The following is a 21,944-nucleotide window of genomic DNA, read 5'->3' as shown; positions in this document are numbered from 1 at the left end:
AAGGTTTTTGAGTAGTTTCTAACATATGCTTTAAATACTTCACTATTGTTAATACACCTTTCATCATATAAGTCATATAATCTTTTCCTACTTATTTTTATTCCTTTTGTTGCCCAATTAATAAATTTAGTTTTTTTATTACTGTTTCTAACCGTTTTAGAAGTAAATATTGAATTAAATTGAGTTCTTATCACCTTAAATAATTTATTAAAAGCTTCATCAGAGCTATGTGAGCTGTCCAATAAATGGATATTTGAATTTAATTTACTTCTAAATTGCTCAATACGTTTTGTGGTCACAGGAATAAACACAAGATTTTTCTTCGCATCACTGTCACATTTGATATTAAAAGAGGCTATTTGTCCACAGTGATCAGAACTTAGCTTATTAATTATTTCTTTTTTGTCTGGAATAAGATTAGTAAATATATTGTCAATACAAGTGGCTGTAGTCTCACAGACCCTTGTTGGTTCCTGAAACAAACTGTAAAGGTTATACGATTGAAATAAAGATGTGAATCTAACAGTAGTTGAGGTTAAATCTAATAAATTAATGTTAAAATCGCCACATATAATAACCTTTTTGTTAGATGCACATATTTTTGACAAAATTTGTTCCATAGTTACTTCAAAAGATTCGTATAACCCTGATGGAGGCCTGTATACGCCTACAATTATTAGATGGTTCAGCTCTATGCAGGCCACTTCTATTATTCGTTCAGTAGAGAGACTCACAATATCCTTACGTTCCTTAAATTTAAAATTGTTTCTGATTAATATTAAAGAGCCGCCTCTAATGGCATTTTCTCTACTGAACGAGCTTGCTATCTGGTGATCATTGAAGTTGAAAATGAGTTCATGTGATCTAAACCAATGTTCAGATATACACATAATATCAATGTTAAATTCCTTCAAAAATAACTCAATTTCAAGTTCTTTACCTACCATACCTTGTAAATTCTGATGCACCAGATTAATTAAATTACAATTATTTTCACTTACTATATTTGAATCTATTAAATTGGTAGGATTTTGACTATTTAAAGGTAATTTATTTCTGCAAGAGATTTCCTCCATTGTCTTATTATCTAATTTAAAGAAATATTTGGAACATATTCCAATTTGTTCAAAATATGACTAATATTCTGCTCAATAAAAGCAGTAGTCGAGGAAGCCAAATACTTGGCTGATTTTATAAACAAAAAGTTAAATAGCAACTTGGCTATACGTCTTTTATAAAAATGAGATAAGAAGTACTTATCTCTTTTCATAGTAGATAGTTTCAAATCTAAATTATTAATATCTACAACCTGACATTGTGTATGCGAGTCATTTAAAATAATACAATTATTATTTACAGCTGTATACATTAGGCTATTCAGCTGATACCTGGAAATGTTTTCTTTATTATATCTCTTTGGCAACATTTGAATGTAGGGAAAAGTAAACAATATGACTTTTGTAACATTTTTTATATTAAATAATTTGTCCAAATATTCAGTCATCTGTTTTTTGTTTAATTTTCCTCTCCTCCCAACTAAAAGTATTAATGTAGTATTCGGACAATATGTCATAGTTAAAGCCCTTTTTAAAATTTCAGTGTAAGAAGCTCCGGGCATACAAAAATTAGAAAAAGATTGTCCAATACACATTCTATTCAAATATACACCTAAATCCTTACCTAACTCGTCACTGACTAAAGTAATGTTTGTTGGGCATTCCGTATGTACCTTCTGACTGGAGCATATATCTGCAATATTATTTAAAACGGAATGATCAGCTTTATCTGAGGAACCGTTGATTCTCAATAAAGAATAAACCCGCTCCTCATTGTAATGAGTCACTTCGAGCAGATCATTCATTGCTGATATATGCCCCTGCATTTCTTGCTGTGACAACTCATATTTCTTTTTCAAATTGTCTAAAGAGTCTAGAAGTATTGAAATCTCTGCTTGTAGGTTGCATACATCGGCCTCATAGCTACACTTAATTTGCTCTAAGTCAATTTTACAATTTAGCAAATTATTATTCAAAATTTGGTTTTCTTTAACAACCTTTGATAAATTATTTAAACATTTTTTATTTTTCAGTGACAGTTTACAATAATTCTTGATGCACTTTCTGATTCTAATATATTTCTTTAATTTTTTCCTACTATTCATTTCACACAGTGGCAATGAATCATCACCGGTTAAATCAACAGTAGAAATGTCAATGTTACATGATTTAGAGATAGAATGTGACTTACTTTTACTATGGATAAGTTCATCATACAAGATTTGTGTTTGGGTGGCACTTTGAACATGTATTTGTTCTTTAAGTTTTAAAATATAGTCCTCAGCATTATTCAATTTAATTTTCAAGTTAGCCGAGTTCTTGAGAGTGTCTTCATACTCCTCTCGGCATTGGTCGAAGCCATCAACGATGTCCTGTAGTTCCACGTTTTGCTTATGAATGTCCTCAAAGTCCAAGCTTAACTTGTTAAGTTCTAATTTTAAATCCTTATTCTTTTGTAAAACAGATAGCATTTCTTTTTCATTATCATCTCTCTCCCTTAACAGCATTTGGCACTGGTCCTTATATTGTTTTAGTTCAGTGAGGGCCACACGAAGTTGCTCCTCAGTACGGCGGGCCACGGCTGAGCGAGTCATCATTTTGCTGTCCATTCCCAAGCACTGAAATTAGTTTTATAATATATTAGGCTAAACTGGGCTTGATTATTAGAATTAATTACTTATAAGTCACCTTTTACTATATAAGCTAAAGCCAGCCTCAATATTTCAGTGTATTTTATGTAAAGTTACTATGAAAATGGAAAGGATAAGCAAAATGATAAGGAATGAATAGAATTGAGATTAAGACTATTGAAAATAAACAAGAAACAAACAAGGAGACCAAGAACAAAGTGTGGAAGACAGTATAAACAGAATGAATAGTAATTATTAAATCTGAATAACTGTACAACTCAATATTTAATAACTTAATTTTTGAGTATTTTTGAGGATGACTCTTTGCTTGTTTAATGTGTGTGAAGTATTCGAGTTTAGTGTATGTCTGGGCTTGTTGTTTTTATCTTCAACTTCGCTTCCACTACTCGTCAAGCCAAGAGAGAAGTAAACTTTGCCAAGTGTGTTTTGGACGTAGCTCACAGGGGTGAGCGATGTGGAGTTGATTTTTTATTGTTGTAATTGTAAAAGATGACTTCTAAATATGAAAATTAAAAGCAATACTCCCCGGGTTTACGCAGTCTTTGGGAATAGATCCAGCTCCAATTTGAATTCGTCCAGTCGTTGACAGTTGGCACTTGGCTTGAACTTTGGTTTGTAAAAAACTTATGTTTTACACAAACACTGCTAAGGGTGAAGAGTTACAACAGTTTCTAACACTTTGCTTTTCGTTTGTAATAATTTTCAACGTAGAATATAGCTTAAAACTTAATTTAATTAAATAAAATAGTTGGGAGGTTACAATTTTACGTGCAGTTACAAATGTTGCTAGCACAAAAAAAAAAAAAAAAAAAAAACAAATATCAAATAAAAAGACAAAATATCAAATAAAAAGGAGTCGCAGTCAGGGATCGATAATCGATTTATTTGGTGACAGATCTACCATTCTGAGCACAGAGCTATTATTTAAGTAACAAAACTGTTATTATAAGAACGAAGTTTATATTTATGTAATGCAATATAATTTTATTGGTTATCGATCTCTTATTTTACACATATATTAACATTCATTTGATAATTCATACCTGGGAACAATTTTTGTTTATCTGAGAACGAAAATATTTCGTGGCGATAGATCTATTTATTAGGTGATACAACTTGATGACAAATATAAATTTTGGTGATAGAAAATATAGTTCCCTTTTAAAAATCTGCTAGGTCATATTCTCAATGATAGAATTTTATACAATGTGTTTAAAATATGAACTTAATGTAATGCACGGTTATGGTAATATATATAAAAAATTCGTGAAAATTTGATGCATCTTTGTGATTTTCTTCTATCGAGAAAATTTTAAGATATCGTGTTTTTGCTCAGATCGAATTCTTGAAAATATAATGTAGTATCTAATTTTAGAAAATGAAACAGTCCGGGGCTTCTTTTCAAGTATAAAAATGAGTTATAAAATCAATAACTTTGGGTTAGTCGCCCCCTTATTATTAATTATTTTAACATAATCATATTATGTTCCCCACATCTTCGTTCGATTATAAAGTTTTTAGTTACTGTTCTGTATTAAAACTATACTTTGTCGTTTCTTGGATCCAAGTCATATTCATCAAAATCACTTTAACCGTGAAGAAGAGACGAACAGACAATTATACTTTAAAATCATACGAAAGTCTAACAGCTAAAAGATAAATTGTTATGCGCAACGACAAAACAGCATTATTCAAAACTTTTTCAACGCCTAGGGAACTGTTTGTACGGACTTTTGTTGTTGGAATTTTAAACAAACTTGGAGTTTAATGATAGCTCGGTCGATACCAAAACAAGATTGAATCTTTACAACAAATTTACTTTAATTTGTTTTGCACTTTGATGTTGTTGTTACAAGATTGTTATTGAATTACAACTTTCGAAAAATATTTACCGAAGATGATATTGGTTTCTCTTGATTGTCTAATAACATAATATTTAACTTGTTTCTCTTCGAGTTGATTGAGCTCTGTAATCTTTGAGTATACTACTACGAAATAAAAGATTAAAAAACATATTCTGTTTAGTTTCAGTCTACGTGGTACGTGGAATGTCGCGTAGAGGTAAGTGCTACGTCCCATCGGTGTAGCGTCGAGCTACGTGCTACGTCGGTGTAGCGTCGAGCTACGTGCTACGTCGTTGTAGCTTAGAGCTCCATGCTACGCCGTAGCGTAGAGCTACGTGCTACGCCGTAGCGTAGAGCTACGTGCTACGCCGTAGCGTAGAGTTACGTGCTACGTCGTTGTAGCTTAGAGCTACGTGCTACGCCGTAGCGTAGAGCTACGTGCTACGCCGTAGCGTAGAGCTACGTGCTACGTCGTTGTAGCTTAGAGCTACGTGCTACGCCGTAGCGTAGAGCTACGTGCTACGTCGTTGTAGCTTAGAGCTACGTGCTACGTCGTTGTAGCTTAGAGCTACGTGCTACGTCGTTGTAGCTTAGAGCTACGTGCTACGCCGTAGCGTAGAGCTACGTGCTACGTCGTTGTAGCTTAGAGCTACGTGCTACGCCGTAGCGTAGAGCTACGTGCTACGTCGTTGTAGCTTAGAGCTACGTGCTACGTCGTTGTAGCTTAGAGCTACGTGCTACGTCGTTGTAGCTTAGAGCTACGTGCTACGTCGTTGTAGCTTAGAGCTACGTGCTACGTCGTTGTAGCTTAGAGCTACGTGCTACGTCGTTGTAGCTTAGAGCTACGTGCTACGTCGTTGTAGCTTAAAGCTACGTGCTACGTCGTTGTAGCTTAGAGCTACGTGCTACGTCGTTGTAGCTTAGAGCTACGTGCTACGTCGTTGTAGCTTAGAGCTACGTGCTACGTCGTTGTAGCTTAGAACTATGTGCTACGTCGTTGTAGCTTAGAGCTATGTGCTACGTCGTTGTAGCTTAGAGCTACGTGCTACGTCGTTGTAGCTTAGAGCTACGTGCTACGTCGTTGTAGCTTAGAGCTACGTGCTACGTCGTTGTAGCTTAGAGCTACGTGCTACGTCGTTGTAGCTTAGAGCTACGTGCTACGTCGTTGTAGCTTAGAGCTACGTGCTACGTCGTTGTAGCTTAGAGCTACGTGCTACGTCGTTGTAGCTTAGAACTATGTGCTACGTCGTTGTAGCTTAGAGCTACGTGCTACGTCGTTGTAGCATAGAGCTACGTGCTACGTCGTTGTAGCTTAGAGCTACGTGCTACGTCGTTGTAGCTTACAGCTACGTGCTACGCCGTAGCTTAGAGCTACGTGCTACGTCACTGCAGCGTAATGCTACGTACTACGTCGTAACAGCCATTTCATAGTATCAGTATCTGAGCTTGTTTTACATTTCTAACATCGACTATAGATATAAATATGTAATTACAAGTATAATATGGAATAAGTAAAATTTTAAAGACATAAACAAAAATTCAGCATGAAAACAAAAAAATCAGCATGAAAAGTCCGTAATAAAGTATATAGTTTATTTCTCTAAGTTATTTGCATTGATTTAAACAAATATGGAGCTAGAAATTGAAGTGCTCTAGATCAAAGATGCTATGAGATTCACATTCATATAATAATACGAAAGTTTACATCTACATGCTACACTATTAAATAGACAAAATATGTTTTCGTTGTTTGTTTCTGTTGATGAAATGTTTATAATACTCAGTATATTATATATCTATAATGGTGACGAATTAAATATCGCGTGTTAGAAATAGTACATTAATTTGGTCGAGTTTTAAATTATTGTACAGTAATTATTTTAACGAAACGTACGGTTTTGGAAAGCTTACCAAAAAATCTGGAGGCACAGGAGTGCCCCCGCCAAGATGAGCGCGCAAGGGCACTACTTACCTTTTCTCGAAATTGTTAATACTTCTTTAATTTATCATTTTCCTCGGAATAGAAGCGTTAGCAAAGTCTTGATGATTTCTTGATCGTCCATAAAACCCAGCTTTTTCTTATCTCACTTAGCTGTTACTAGTGTAAACTTTAAACGTGTTGCACAAATAAAGTGCTTTGCTAGATACGTTGTAATTTGTGGTTAGATAACATTAAGCGTTGAACCCGCTATCTGACAAAGCGGCTAGCCGCACAACTAAATGGCTTAAATGACTTCTATACGATTATGTGGGAGCGGTTCCTAACATTTTCTAACCTATTCCAGCAGAAGGATGGTTTTTGACGCATTTAAAACATTGTTTTATTGATGAATAAATTTGAAGCAAATATTTTAAGAATGTCCACGTGTTGACCTACCACCAGTTCGGGAACTAACTCGACAAAAAGATACTGCGTATACGTGGGAGAGCCATGCTTCGGCACGAATGGGCCGGCTTGACCGGAGAAATACCACGTTCTCACAGAAAACTGGCGTGAAACAGCGCTTGCGCTGTGTTTCGCCGAGTGAGTGAGTTTACCGGAGGCCCAATCCCCTACCCTATTCCCTTGCTTACCCTCCCCTTTTCCCTTCTCTTCCCATCCCTGCCCTCCCCTATTATCCTATTCCCTCTTAAAAGGCCAGCAACGCACCTGCAGCTCTTCTGATGCTGCGAGTGTCCATGGGCGGCGGAAGTTGCTTTCCATCAGGTGACCCGTTTGCTCGTTTGCCCCCTTATTTCATAAAAAAGTAACTCACAAGCACTCAAGAACTGGCAAAAATGACAGGTGCTAGTTTTGTAACAACCTCAATGTGCCGAAAGTGACGCGTCCTGGAAAACGTGTAAATGAAATGTGTTATCAAAATAGATTAACGGCGGTTCCCAATATTTGATCTATCTCTGGTTTGGCCCTACTAGAGATAGGAATAACTCACATTAGACATTAGAGACATATATTTTATGTCAATTGTGAGCTATTCCTATCTCTAGTAGGGCAAAATCAGAGATAGATCAAATATTGGGAACGGCCGTTAGTAGAATATGAGTGGAAATTGATCCTGGGACTTTGAAAATCACGAATTCCAAAAGAGAGTTCTTATCCTGGAAAATTGCGTGGATTTCGTTGCAATGAACATGCCGTTTGATATTAATGGAATATTTTATTTACCTATGCAATTATTTTATATCAATCTGGCCAGTTACATATGCTCAAATAATATCGAGGATTTTCCTCGAATCGAGTCACGTATCGGTTTACAAGTGACAGCTGTCAATTTGTACATGTCCGCCATCTTGGAACGAGTCCGGAGGCTGATTGGGTGCGTCTGACATGAGTCCAGGAAGTCATAGCAACCAAATCCATACTAATATTATAAATGCAAAAATGTCTGTCTGTATGTTACCTTTTCACGCACAAACCGCTGAACCGATTTTCCTGAAACGGCTTCAGCCCGATAAACAATAAAGATAAAAAGAGAAAGATACATTTCACAAACATATTATTATTTTTCTGTATATTTTATTTTCTAATGGTGATGTCTTTTTGTCAATTAAAATGAATAAAATGATTCTTATTCTTAAACCGGTGGAAGCTTTAATTTGATAACATTTTAAAACCGTAGTAGAAAATGTAACTTAACTTGTGGCTCACAACTGTCTTTGTCAAACCAACTGATTTTTAACTCTATTACTTCAAACATAAGATGCATGTTACCTTTATCCTGGTTATCCTGGGACTCTCCCATCTTAGCCAGTCAATTTCCAACCCTATTACTATAAGCATAAGATAGATGTGGCGACGTGTAAGTTATCCGTAATAAAATCCGGGCTGTCCGCACTCGATTGCCTCGGAAATTGTTGGAACGTTTTGATTTAGACCACCGTATCATGCATTATCTTCAATTCCTTATTGGTTTTCAAGTTTTGATAGAATTTTCAATTTTATTTTCTATATAGTAAACTATAGTTGATGCTCACAACTCCCTTGCCCAGTTCACTGTCCGAGAGCCCTACATTTTTTCAAGCGACGACGCAGCGTCGCAATCGAAAATATCAGTTACTAGCTGTCCCGGCAAACATTGTTTTGCCAAGTATTTCGCCGATATTATTTGAAGTAACTAAATAAGTATGGCACCATCACAACGTCCATCGCTATCCCGTCGCACAAACAATGGTCGCCGTCAGTCTCGAGTTGTAATAATTCACTATTATTTATTCAACAAATGCACTTATCAATATAAAAAGTACCCAGTAGCCGATTGTCAGACCTACTGAATATGCACATAAAATTTGGTAAAAATCAGTAAAGCCGTTTCGGAAGAGTACGGTAACTAATAGTGATACGGGAATTTTATATATAAGAAGAAGATCAAGTAGCTGCCGCAGCCGTACCTAAAATCGGTTCACAAATGGCGAAGTTATTCGCGGACAAACATAAAAAAAAATATAATTATACGGTCGAATTGAGAAATTTCCTTCTTTTTTTAATAGATTAAAAGACCTTAATTATAATTGAAGTGATTTAAAAACATACCGTCTAGTAAAATATTATTATAAAAGTAAATCAAGTATTCTTCCTTATGTTTTCTATTACTTTGAATGTTATCGATAGCTTCGTAAATTGGAACGTATGTGATTTGAAAATGGAATTTGTTTTTCCCGCTATCCAGACCGTTTCATATCTGCGAGTTCGTTTAAACTATCACAGGTCAGTTCTGGTTGAAAAGTGGAAACTTCACGATATCATAGAGAGCTAAAATGTAATGGAAAGTATATTATTTTGTTGAAAATGTGACATACTATAGGCCTACCAGAGTCTGACGGCAAAAAGTGAGAAAATAAATTGACTCTAGCAATACCGAGGTAATAGGAATAAAACTTTTCGATCCTTTTTTATTCCTCTAGCGGCTTATTTTGTGTGTGATGAAATATGCAATTATAAAAGTGCAAATCTGCTGTTAAAAATTGCCATCAGATTCTGGTAGACCTGGTAGTATTACTCGTAAAGCTGTGTTTTCACTAGGGTCTCCTAGTGTCATGGAGACAAGTCATCCCACATTTACGTAGTTTGTCCCTGCAACTCGTAATTTGTCCCCTGCAACTTAGTCCCTCGACATATGACTTGTTCACACTAGTCAGCGGTGACCAGTATGTCGCCAGCGACAAGTCCCGCAAACCGTAATTGTCGCTGCGAATGTTGCTGCGGAGACATGTTCAAATTCAAATTCTAATCATTTATTTTTGCAATTGTAGGTTACATAAGGTATTACAAAGATGTCCTGGTACTTATCTACAATTAGCCGTTAAGGCGTGCAATAATAATAAGAACTCATTTAATATTTTATCACAATTACTCTAACAATTTTTTTTAATAAATATATGCACTGGTGTTAGTAACAATAATAGTTATCAATACATTAATGGCCCATTTCACTAATATCTAGTCGCGGTAGACCTAGTCGCGGGACACGTATATTTCGTGTCCCGCGACTAGGTCGCGAGACAAATGTCCCCTAGTGAAAATGCGGCTTAAGAATGCGAAAGTGTGTCTGTCTGTTATCTCTTCACGCCAAACCAATAAACAAATTTTGTTGGAATCTTGTATGGATATACTTGGAGTCCCGGGAAATGACATATAGGATACTTTTTTCCCGCGGGATAAACAAATTTTGTCACAACAGTGTTGCGGGTGTCATCTAGTTAAGTAATAAATATTTTAACATTACGAGAATTTCAAGGATTTCTTTGAGCACTTACAAACGATCGGCACTTTTCGGCAACGGTAGTTGACGCGTGCCGTCGAAAAGTGCCGTTCGTCTGTAAGAAGCCTTAGAGCCAGTCCACACGGCGCGTTGCGTCAGCGTTGCGTCGACGCAGCGCTGTCGTTTGACGCATAGCCTGCCACACGAGCTCTGCGCCATTGCTGCGTTATTACGAAGCAGTCTTAAGGCCAACACCCCCTCCCGATTCGTCTAGGGGTCTGCTGTCCGTCATGTGTGCGTTGCGGACGTAGCGCCCGGCCCGTGTGAACACTTTAGTTATTTGTATGTAAAACAACGCAACGGCAGCGCTGAATCGACGCAACGTGGACTGACTGGCTCTTACTCAAAGACCTTTTTAAGGGACCCTCAGACTTCGCTTCTAAAGGCTTCGCTGTCTGTTCGTCCGTCTACTCATCCGTCTTTCTGTCACCAGGCTGTATCTCGAGAACCGCACAAGGAACACTTCGGCTGTTTACAAACACGCCCTTAACACGTAAACAAGCTTCGTGTGTTCCTTCCTTTCGTTGAATTTTTTATTCATAAGTATATTTTGGCAAATCATTTACTCTAGTACTTAGCACTTTTTATGTTATAACTTACTCATAATATTCCTTTATAAACCAACTATATAAATAAGGGGCTTTTATATCAATATCAATATCGATATAAAGGTAGTAGATACTAGATATTCAATATAATAATGTGTTAGTAGTATTCAATATTCACACCGTATGATAACATAATACTGAAAATAAAAACCCAAAGGCTGGGGATAATCGAATTTGAGTGCCTGTTCTGTGTTAATGCTAAAGGGACCATACATCTTGGATTTTACGGACTGTTTTTTACGTTTTTTAAGTGGGTATTTTTTGTACACATTCGAACGTTGAGCCTACGCGATGCAAACCCTAAAACCTGCAAAAAATTTAATAAATTAAACAGATGTAATTCAAATTGATACAAGCGATAAGTCTTTATATGGTCTCATGAAAAAAAATAATTGGATGGAATCACGATGGAATCCAAATGGAGGAAAAAGGAATGGAGTGGAGAAAGTGAATATGAAGCAGATCCTGTCCTTGTAGCATTGTAAATTGTTCATAGTAATTGTTATCCGACAAGTCTCTCTTGTAATATTTTTATTACAAAACCATTAAAATAATGAATTGAAAAAAGTATTTTCTCATTACAAATTTTAATTAGCGCTTGACTTTAGTCATTTAATACTTTGTAATAGCTTCTTTAAGACTTTCTTTATTAAAAACTAAATAGAAATTACGCTTCAGGCTGTCGACCAGACAATTCTTTGACCTGCAGAAGATCAAGCCACAATAACATTAAGCTTGGCCTTATGTTTTAAATAATATTATTATGGTTTCTTACCTGTCTCTCAATTTTACTATTTAAAGCAATATTATTCTAACTTTGTCTCTTGTTTTCTGCCCAACAGCATAATAGTACAATAGATATAACGAAGCAGTAGGCCAACTTCGAACAAACTGACAAATCGGCGCGGGTTCCGCTGTAAATTGGGCTGCCATCACCTAAATTACCTTCGCCAGTCAGGTTCGACAAAAATCCTGGACATTTGGCCGAAATGTGGTTATTTCCCGGATACCTCCTAAAAGAATTTACGATAACGTCTTGCTAGGTTTTGCTAAAACATCTTTCTTTTTCAACAAGAATTTGTAAAAATCTGTAAAAGTCCTTGAAATCGCATTTGATTTTGATCAAAGAAGAAATGTTTAGCGACTTTTCTCCTTTGTTGCTGCATGACTAAAAAGTTGGATTTCTCTCAACAGATCCGGACTTTTCAAAAACCCGGCTGGACGTTCTCCGGATGCCCTCCAAACTAGGACAAATCCGGAGAAATTTAGACGGATGACAGCCCTAGCTGTAAGCATGCTATGAACGGCTGAGCATCGCACAATCACGCGTTGGCTGATATGACATTCTACTAGTCTAGAGTATAGATTTCGAGAACACTTATTCTAAGTCGGCCTACTGTATGTAAAGACCGATTTTGAAATGCGTATGTTGCTTGACATTTCATGAGAATCCCTTGTTGTAGTTTGAGAGGAAACTGACTGGATCGAACAAAGAACCAAGCTGCATTATTAGGGTCACCTATCTATCTACTATCGTATTCAAATTAAATTACTTACGTAATATTGCAATTTGATTGTACAACTTTTAAATTGTAGGTAATCGGAAAGGAATCGGATTTAGTTGCAAAATGTGCGAGCTCTCATAAGTCGCTATAGCTATAATTGGTATACTGTGCGACTTAGTTGACCAACTTAAAATTGTAAGTCTGCGGTCGCTCTTATAGGTCTACCAGAATCAGAGCAATTTTTGACAGCAGATTTAAAAAAAATATTATTGATCATTGGATAAATTTTTTTATTTGCCTGTTTAACACACGGAATATAAATAGGATTAAAGATGTTTTATTGCAATTACCCGGTATCGCTAGAGTCAATTTATTTTCTCACTTTTTGCCATCCAATTCTATATATATACATTTACTTAAATATATAGTTGGTGTATCGCATACTGAGAATAATATTTTTTTAAAATTAAATAAGGGGGCAAACAAGCAAACGGGTCACCTGATAGTAAGCAACTGCCGTCGGCCATGGACACTCGCAACATCAGAAGAGCTGCAGGTGCGTTGCTGGCCTTTTAAGAGCGAATACGCTCTTTTCTTGAAGGTTTGCAGGTCGTATCGGTCCGGAAATACTGCTGGTGACAGTTCGTTTCAGAGTTTTACAGTGCGCGGCAGAAAGTTACGCGAAAAACGCACTGTGGAAGACTGCCACTCATCAAGGTGATGAGGATGGTATGTTTTTCGCGTTTTAGATTATAATTTTCATCGAAATTGACTGTATGAATATCATTCAATGTTACGGCCTACGGGTTATATTTCTATGAAATATAATATGTTGTACTATTTTTTTTGATTTGATTCTGGGAAATATAAATATTTCAATAAAAATTCCAGCTAACTTTATCAAAATTTCATTCATGTATTCAATGTAGTTATTGATATAACACATATTATTTAAGGCTCGCAACCGGGACAAACTAATGTTATAAAAACAATAGTCTGTCTTTTACGTCTTTGTGCTTTTTTTAACCGAATTCCAAAATAAGCTGAGGTTATATTATGTTCGGCTGCGGATATTTTTTTATTTTTTATTTATTTCATTCATCCCCCTTACATTATCAGGGCTGTTTATTTTCTAATTGTCTATAAAGACAATTGGTCAAAACAATTTATGTTCAATTTTAATTTGTACAAAATAAATTATGATATCCAATATAAAATATACGAACACGAACTCCCATAGTTCAACCGTTTTGAATTTGGTTCCTTTTATATATTGTATAATATGGCAATAGCAACGAAACACTAACACTGAAATTTACGAAATAAAGTCATTGACGTTAATTGTCACTTCTATATTTACACAAAATTGTGTACCGAATACATGCATAAAGTATGCATGTATTCGGGTCACATTTTGTAGACTCGTGGACAATTTTTTTAACACAGTTACTTTTCCTTAGTTTTTATTATTTGTAGTATACGATGCAATTAAAACTAATTCAAATACTAATTCCATTTAAAAAAAAATAAGAGATTCCACTAAAAATAACAAAATAAAATACAATTAAACTGTCAAAAATAATAAAACAATGGCACAAATATAAAACGAAAAGAACAGAGACTATCCTAATATTATCACAGCTTAAAACGAGAACCTAATTATTATTATCACACAAAATACTACCGTTACACTTATTCACTACACTCACGATCGTCTTGCAAAAAGCCAGGAAGATATCCCGCTTTTTACCCCCCAGGATGGATGGCAGATTCTCACCTGTTATCGATGTGCCAAAATTCTGCTCAATGTCGTATCTATTTCTAGCAAAAATTGGGCGCTCGAGCAAGTGAAGAACTCAAGAGCCGTGTCCTCGACTCCGGGCTGACACAGACACGACGGATCCTCCTGCAGCTTGAATCTGTTGAAGTAGAAGGCGAATTCGCCATGACCGGTCAGTTCTGTGTGGTGTGTGTGATGTCTTTTTTCTGTACTATTTTGTATGCAGCAGCAGCACTTGCGAAAAAGAGCTTCGTGACTCCGGCTACGTCTTTGTGCTAAAACTGTAGGGCTGTCGTGTAATAAACAAACAGGACAACGAGTTTGCGAGTAACAACCAGTATTTCAGACATTCAAGCTACAGCAATAAAGACGAGATAGATAAAAAAGTTGTGTGTGCCAGGGTAAGAAGTGAAACTTCCTTATTTCACTTTTTTTCTATTATTTACAACTTTACAGAAATTGGATAGTTAAGGCTTATGGACTTAAATATGACCTAAGGTCGAATTCGAGAATTTCGAAAAAAAAAGAAAGAGAAATTCGATTTTCTTGGGTTTTAAAGGAGTGAAAGAGATGACGATATTTTGCATGAAAATAGAGCGAGCCAAAACAAAGAATGTTAACGATTTTCTAAACTCTCATACATTCATAAGTTTCACAACCAAAAATTTTCGGGACCTATCCTGAAAATGCCTGGAAATGGTCACCCTACAGGGATATAATATCACATTGTCAGTATGCACCGTTCAGTACGTAGCAGATGGTTCGCAGAAGGGCGCTGTGTTTTCATAAAAGTAAAGTACAGGTACATTGTACTGGGAATATTGCTCGTGTGGTTTTCATTGCTTACAAAACGCTATTCAGAATATAGATATTCCGTTGTTGAATACCGCCAAATTCTTGAAAATGGTTTTTTATGAGAACTTAAAATATGTATTTTAACACGCTTTTTTTATAGGTCTACCAGGATCTGATGGCAAAAAGTGGGACTCTAGCAATACCGGAGTAATTCGAAAAATACATTTTGATCCTTTTTTTTTCCTTATAGCGGCTGATTCTGTGTGGAACATGGAACTGCATATTTTCCGGGAAAAAAGTATTTCTTGTCCTTTCCCGAAACTCAAAGTATCTCCATACCAAAATTCTTCAAAATCGATTGAATAGTTTACGCGCAAATCATAAAATTATATTGTGCAGTAACCGTACATTTTTCCGGGACAAAATGTATCCTATGTTCTTTTTCGGGATTTAAAGGATCTTTCAAGTCCCGAAAAAGAACATAGGATACATTCATTGGTATAGATAGACCAAATTTCAGCAAAATCGGTCCAGCCGTTTACGCGTGATGCGTGACCAAGGGATATATGGATTTACTTTTATATATTATATAGATAAAGGATAAATTACACGCTAATTGAGGATTATAAGCATATAACACTGTCGCTATCATCCGTATCCATTACACGACAATACACCATTTTTCATAAAACTCCCAACGTTTCGGCAGTGAATGTGAAAATGTAACTTTTTCACATTCACTGGCTTTTACTCCCAATCAGTCCCGCTCACGGCCGATTGAAGAATCATTTTATTTCTCTCGTTACACTTTGACACTATGTGCAGTATCCATTTCGTAGCTAATTGTGCGCGCGGGCGGTATTTGAATTTGGAATTCTTTATTCTATCTGTGTTACAACCATAGAGTATTTAATTTTTTTTTCGTAAGAACACGGCTGAAGTTTACATGATAATCCACTTTTTCTACGTACCTTTGTATTAAAATATTAAATTCCTCATTTAATTGTACAGTATGCGATAATTTCATTAAGTTATTAAAAATTAACGATTATGATCATGAATTTAATTGGATTTTCAATATTTCAGGGGAATTTCCGAGTTGATTAATATACTAAAGGAGGCTTATAGATTCTGGCGCCAAGGCTGAAATTTTAATAAGCGCTTACGGCATCCCATGGCGAACCCATTATTATCTACACCATAAACGCCATATATTGCGACAGAGCCTCTTTGGGAACATTACTTTGATGTTAAAATTAATAGAGTGCGGCCATTTTAGGTGACGTTTTTGTGAAAATTGAATGTTGTTATGTTATTAAAATTTTGTTGTTTTTCCAGAACGCCGCGTATTATTGTATTTTACCACGTGAACTGTGTTTTATTTGTAAATTGCGAAATTGTATTGTGAGCAGTAAAAATACCAGGATCGTATAAATGGGATCTTTATTGGGAACTCTGGAGCTACTATAATAATTGATAATTATACTCGTGATATACACTAAAAAGAAGATCTTCAAACAGCTCCTTTGTAAAAGAATCTATTCTATATAGCTGTTTGAAGATCTTCTTTTTTAGGTTTAGGTTTTGATGTCTTCTACGCATCCTATCGTTGTATTTTTAAATTCCAATTTTACATAAAAGTCTTTTGAAGATTATGTAATTATAAGGTATATATGTTTATATACCAAGAATGTCATTACTTAAAGCCGCTGGAAAAAACTGGTATCTACAAAAATGAATTCCTCAAAACAGTCCTGAAATTATTTTAATTTTCCGCTCAACTCATTCACGGAAGTTAAATGTTTATGCTTTTGTAAAAAAAAACTACCTCATTAAGACATTTAAAGGAACAAAAGCGTGGGAAAGAAAGCGTGTATAGAGGTTATGCAGAGAATAAATGTTCTTGTCGTACAAAGAGAGTTCTTATTGTTAGGACGTGTATTTTATATTGTTATAAAAGTGCTATAATAAGTAGGTAAAAATGATGGAATGAATATTATGGATTTGAAAGGGCTGAAATCTTTTTAACATTGCCTAATTTTTTAACCTGCTTAAAAGTATGCCTGCTTACAAGTATGGCCCCCATAATAAAGTATCAAAATGCATGCAGTTCAGGACATAGATAAAGTATTTGTGGTATTATATTATAATTTACTCGTAAATGGAGTCTTAGCCCGTCATCGCGTAGCCATTTTGTGCTTGTTTTCATCGAAGTCATTAATGTACGTGTATTTTCTTGAATATTTCTATATTTCGAAGCATTTTATAATCCTTAAAAGAAAGTCATTTAGTTCACGATATCGATAAGTTTATCGATATCATTAACTAAAATATGACTTTCGTTTTTGACTTTGACTGACATTATAGTTTTATTTCAAGTAATGTGCATCCCTAAACACACGTAAAAAGCTATGCAAATAGCCAAATTATTACTTGATGTGACATTTTTAGCACTAATGCACTATAGCACGGATAAGGGATTATTAAACTTGTAAATTATCTTTTTAGCTTACAAAAATAGCGATTGAAAAGCCTAAAAAACGTTGTAAAAAAACCTTACGTATTTTATAATATCATCCACGTGTTTGAGGCATTCTTTGGCCGTTCTAATGGTTTATTATGTAGCATAACCACAAAACTCAACAAGATCTTGCATAATATGTTGACTAAACACTTTTATCACATGAAATATGCAGACGGACTCCTTTGTTATGACCGAGTAACTCGGACTCAACTTGACACGCTTTTCACGCTTATACTATAAGTATAAAGCTCTCTCCAGTAGTCAATCTCAATGGTTCAGGATTTACATGTTAGTATCCTATAAAAACTATTTGGTGGACCGTTAATACTATACTTACATAATTTTTCATTTAAAACACTGGCTGTATGCCTTCATGTCATTGTCAAATCGTATTCGCATAAAAAAATAAAACGTATTCCATTTTTAAAAACTTATGTCCATCAATAAAATCGGTGTTCTTTCCGTCCACTCAACACCTTGCGGCGACCATATTTCTGCTCATTCCGATTTATATCCTCGTTTCCGATCGTATATTTGTCGGGGACTATTCTGTTTGGGGTTATTTACGTGTGACAGGACCTTTATGTGAACGGAATAAGGAGCATTTTCGTCTACAATACGCAAAAAGTCTGGACAAACGATACGAGTGATTAAACCGTAAAAAACCGGCGACCATCTATCTTTTCCGTATTATTTGGCGTTTACTTTTTTAATTTATCGTGCATATAAACGCGATAGCTTAATGCATTTTTATAGGTAGCTTTAACTGAATAATAGGTGTGTAAATTTTTTTAAATGTATAATTATACATTTATAGTATGACGTATAATATTGCAAGGCGATTTAACTGGATCAGCTAAATAATAGTATAAAAGACTTATAAAGATTTCAGGAAGCGTGGAGAAAATCACGGACATATTCTGTTTTAATAAGCTTAAAGCTATTGAAACCAATATTGTGACAGGATTTACCGTGTAGTTACAAAATTTGTACGCGCCCGGCAATATTACTAACATAGGGTCAAAAGCAGTGTTTAGATTGCAACATTTTCGATATTAATTAATATTTAGTTGATTGTATCAAAGTGAAATTGTGATCAGAATTATCGGGGACTTACAACATGGATATTGATTATTATTGGTTTTAATAGAATTTGCTTTTATGGAATGCGTAAATAAGTAAACTAAGCTTACATTGCTATGTCAGGAAGCGTTGCGTTGCATTTAAAATGAAGGTGAATTCAGCAGTGCTGAAGGCTTTTCTTAAGGGAAAATGTATCTTTTTATTTAGTAAATCAATTTCAGTTCATTAAACCGGCGCAGTTTCATTATAATTGTGCGTGAATCATGACATAGCTACCTACATGGATAGAGGTCAAAATACTGGTCATCAACTTAAAAAAAAATAAAGATGTTTAAATTTCGAACACATTTTATATGCGAGAGCACGACGCGACGTTTGCGGCATGTTTGCGGCTATCTTAAATCCAAAGAGGATATAAACTACGTCACACTTAAATCCGCCATGATAGTAAATATTTATAACGAGCTTTGTTTCATTAATCTGACTTACGATCCGTTCCAAACTATTTTACCTCGGAGTTATAGGATAATTTACCTTATATTGTTGATATAAGGACTAGAGGCAGGATCGCTCTGTATACTCCTGCTCAAAGGGTTTGGGGTCAGGGAGTAACAACAAAAACCCGTGTCACTTGATTAATTTCGGTACTGTGATATGGGCTTTCATATTTATGAAATACCTCGTAAGACTATGGACTGTTAGCTTAGCTGAATGCAGTGTTAGATAAGTGAGGCATTTTCTAGGGTGTAACTTTTTTCAGACTATGCTATAGCATAGTATATTATTATAATATGCATAAATAGCGTAGTCTGACAGCAGCTTTGACTATACTCTGTCACAATTTAACTAGTATCAAACTGGTTTGTAAAAGCTTAATATTTAGAAGAAATACGACGTCGACATTATAGAGTAACTATAGATACCGTTTTATTTCATATATATAATTGGAATCTCGGAATCGGCTCCAACGATTTTCATGAAATTTAGTATATAGGGGGGGGTATTCGGGGGCGATAAATCGATCTAGCTAGGAATCATTTTTAGAAAATGTCTTTTTATTCGTGTTTTATCGATAATCGATAAACTGAAAAATATGACTCTTCCTGACATCTATTGGCGAATAATAATACTATTTTGTTAGCAACTGATTGTTTTAACGACCAGCAGATGGCGTTATTAAGTAACACGAAGTCAATGAGGGTTTGCTATACCGAGCAAAGCTCGGTCATCCAGGTACTTGTTTATAATACTAAGTATTATTACCTTGGTTATTTTTTCTTTGTTTGTGCCATTTGAGATGTAATCCCGTTCGTGTAATCCCCATTAGCACATATTAGTACAATAATTAAGGTACGATTGGTTTACCCCACGTCGGCCATCTTGGCAACAGAACGAAGTCACAGTATAGCAATATTAGTTAGGGATGTCATATTGCTATACTGTGACGAAGTCGATAATTCGGACAATATATTATTACTGTGTCAATTTCACGGGCCGCCGAGCCGCACGGTGCATATTAATATGCTAATGTTGGCCAACATGATTCATGCTCTGTTTTGGTTTTACCAAGGTTTTACGATATGCTAGAATGAGATAATATAAGAAGGTGTTTACAAAAGAGTATCATTGTACACGAAAAAGAACACCTTGAATGGTAATCTTCAACCATGTCCTTTGCGCACCTAAAAGTCCTAAACTTATGAGAAGCCAAAGGCGCTAAGAAAATTTTAATGAATTATTAGATTCACTAAGTATACCTACTTAATAATTTTTCTGTCAAGCTCTTAATTTAATGTTAAGTAACCATCAATGTAATAATTATAATAAAGGTGATGATGATGATTATTTCATATCTGCGCTTCCTGTAACTCACAGGCTATGTGTGGTCGCTGCTCACAGCTGTAACTCAATTGTCAACTCGTCGCATATCGGAATTCTGCAATTTTTGTCGACAGAGGATCATCGGAATCGGCAGAACTGTCTACAGAACTCGGAATATGCTTGATGTGGATTGGCATTTGCATTGGAAATCTGTTTGTGAAGAAAATATGTTTTACTTGCTTACCGTAAGGATTAGTTGACATGTAAGCGGTATAAGACCAGCATTCAAGTCAAACAATTTATAATTAACATAATTTTTGCTTAAGAGGATACACCAAGGGCTAGAGAAGTCAAAAATAAGTATAATCACAGAATAGATAATAGTACAAGTACAGAAATCTCACTGCTTTGATGTTCACAAATGCCGCCGATTTATGTGCCTACATAAGTATTATTAACAACGGACCGCACGCGAGCAGCCGACATTGAGCTCTCTGGCGGCGCCGCGCGAAGGTCGACTTTATTTCACACCTTGTGTGTGTTGTTGACTATATTCCGAAAATAGGGTTGTCAAAATCAAATGAGTATAAATACCACGCAAGGTATACATACGGAAACTGTTAGGTAAATGAATACCGAACATATTATAAATCAGTTTACACAGACACGACACCTGATTTTCTTATGATGTAGGTAATTAGGTATGGATTATATTATTATGTATAATGTAAGTATATGCAGCTACCACCTACCACCTATTTTAAATAAGCATATTTATTATAATTAAGTATAAAATATTTGTGTGTATATTTAATAATATTATTATTGTCATAGATTTAGGTACCATGACAGTAGATATTATATAAATTTGCCTTTTTTCACTGTCCCAACAATCGCAACCTAGGTTAGTCGTCAGCTAGGCGCCAACTCATAGATAAAGTATTATAGTACGCCAGCTGTTTTGTTTTGAGATATGGCATATGACGTGACGTCAAGTTGTAGCTGGGGTTCACGTAGTGCATAATATTGTATTCTTTGGCTGGGGTGAGAGGAAAATAGTTACTTGAAACTTTTAATGATAATATTAAATTTAATACTTCTAAATCATTGTTTTAACGTGTTTTGCCAATATTATATATATTATCATTTTATTTAAGTAGGTACAGTTTATGTAAGTATACAAATTATTTGAGCATATCTATTTTATCTAATTATTATGCATTTACTTATAAAGATTGTTATATATACTATTTTATTATACTTAATTAGTTTGCACGCCAGTGTGCATCTGTCGAGCGAACGACAACAAGGCTCCACAGAACACCAGGGATCGCGGTGTAGGTACTATACCGCGATCATCACCTGAGTGGGGTCCTTTTCGGCAGCATTCGCATTACACTACATTGTGTTTTGTACCCAGATAAATATTAAAAATGTGTATTATAATGTCCGTCTGATTGTTTTTTTTTTCTCTGATTTTTGTTTACTATGTTCTGTTTTGTAATGTGGTGTAATGTG

At 35.3% G+C, this 21,944-nt stretch overlaps 1 long non-coding RNA gene across 1 annotated transcript; it reads left to right on the top strand.

Annotated features, from left to right (window-relative positions):
* The first annotated feature begins 1,251 nt into the window (after positions 1-1,251).
* Positions 1,252-20,591, top strand: LOC121732335. Its single transcript, XR_006036354.1, has 3 exons — positions 1,252-2,407; positions 8,917-8,921; positions 20,581-20,591. It is a non-coding gene; the product is annotated as an uncharacterized LOC121732335 (long non-coding RNA).
* The last annotated feature ends 1,353 nt before the right edge of the window (positions 20,592-21,944 follow it).

Source organism: Aricia agestis, chromosome 12 (assembly GCF_905147365.1).
Source record: "Aricia agestis chromosome 12, ilAriAges1.1, whole genome shotgun sequence".
Taxonomy (NCBI): Eukaryota; Metazoa; Arthropoda; class Insecta; order Lepidoptera; family Lycaenidae; genus Aricia; species Aricia agestis.
The sequence above is the reverse complement of the archived record's forward strand: the minus strand, read 5'-3'. Positions and strand labels throughout refer to the sequence as shown.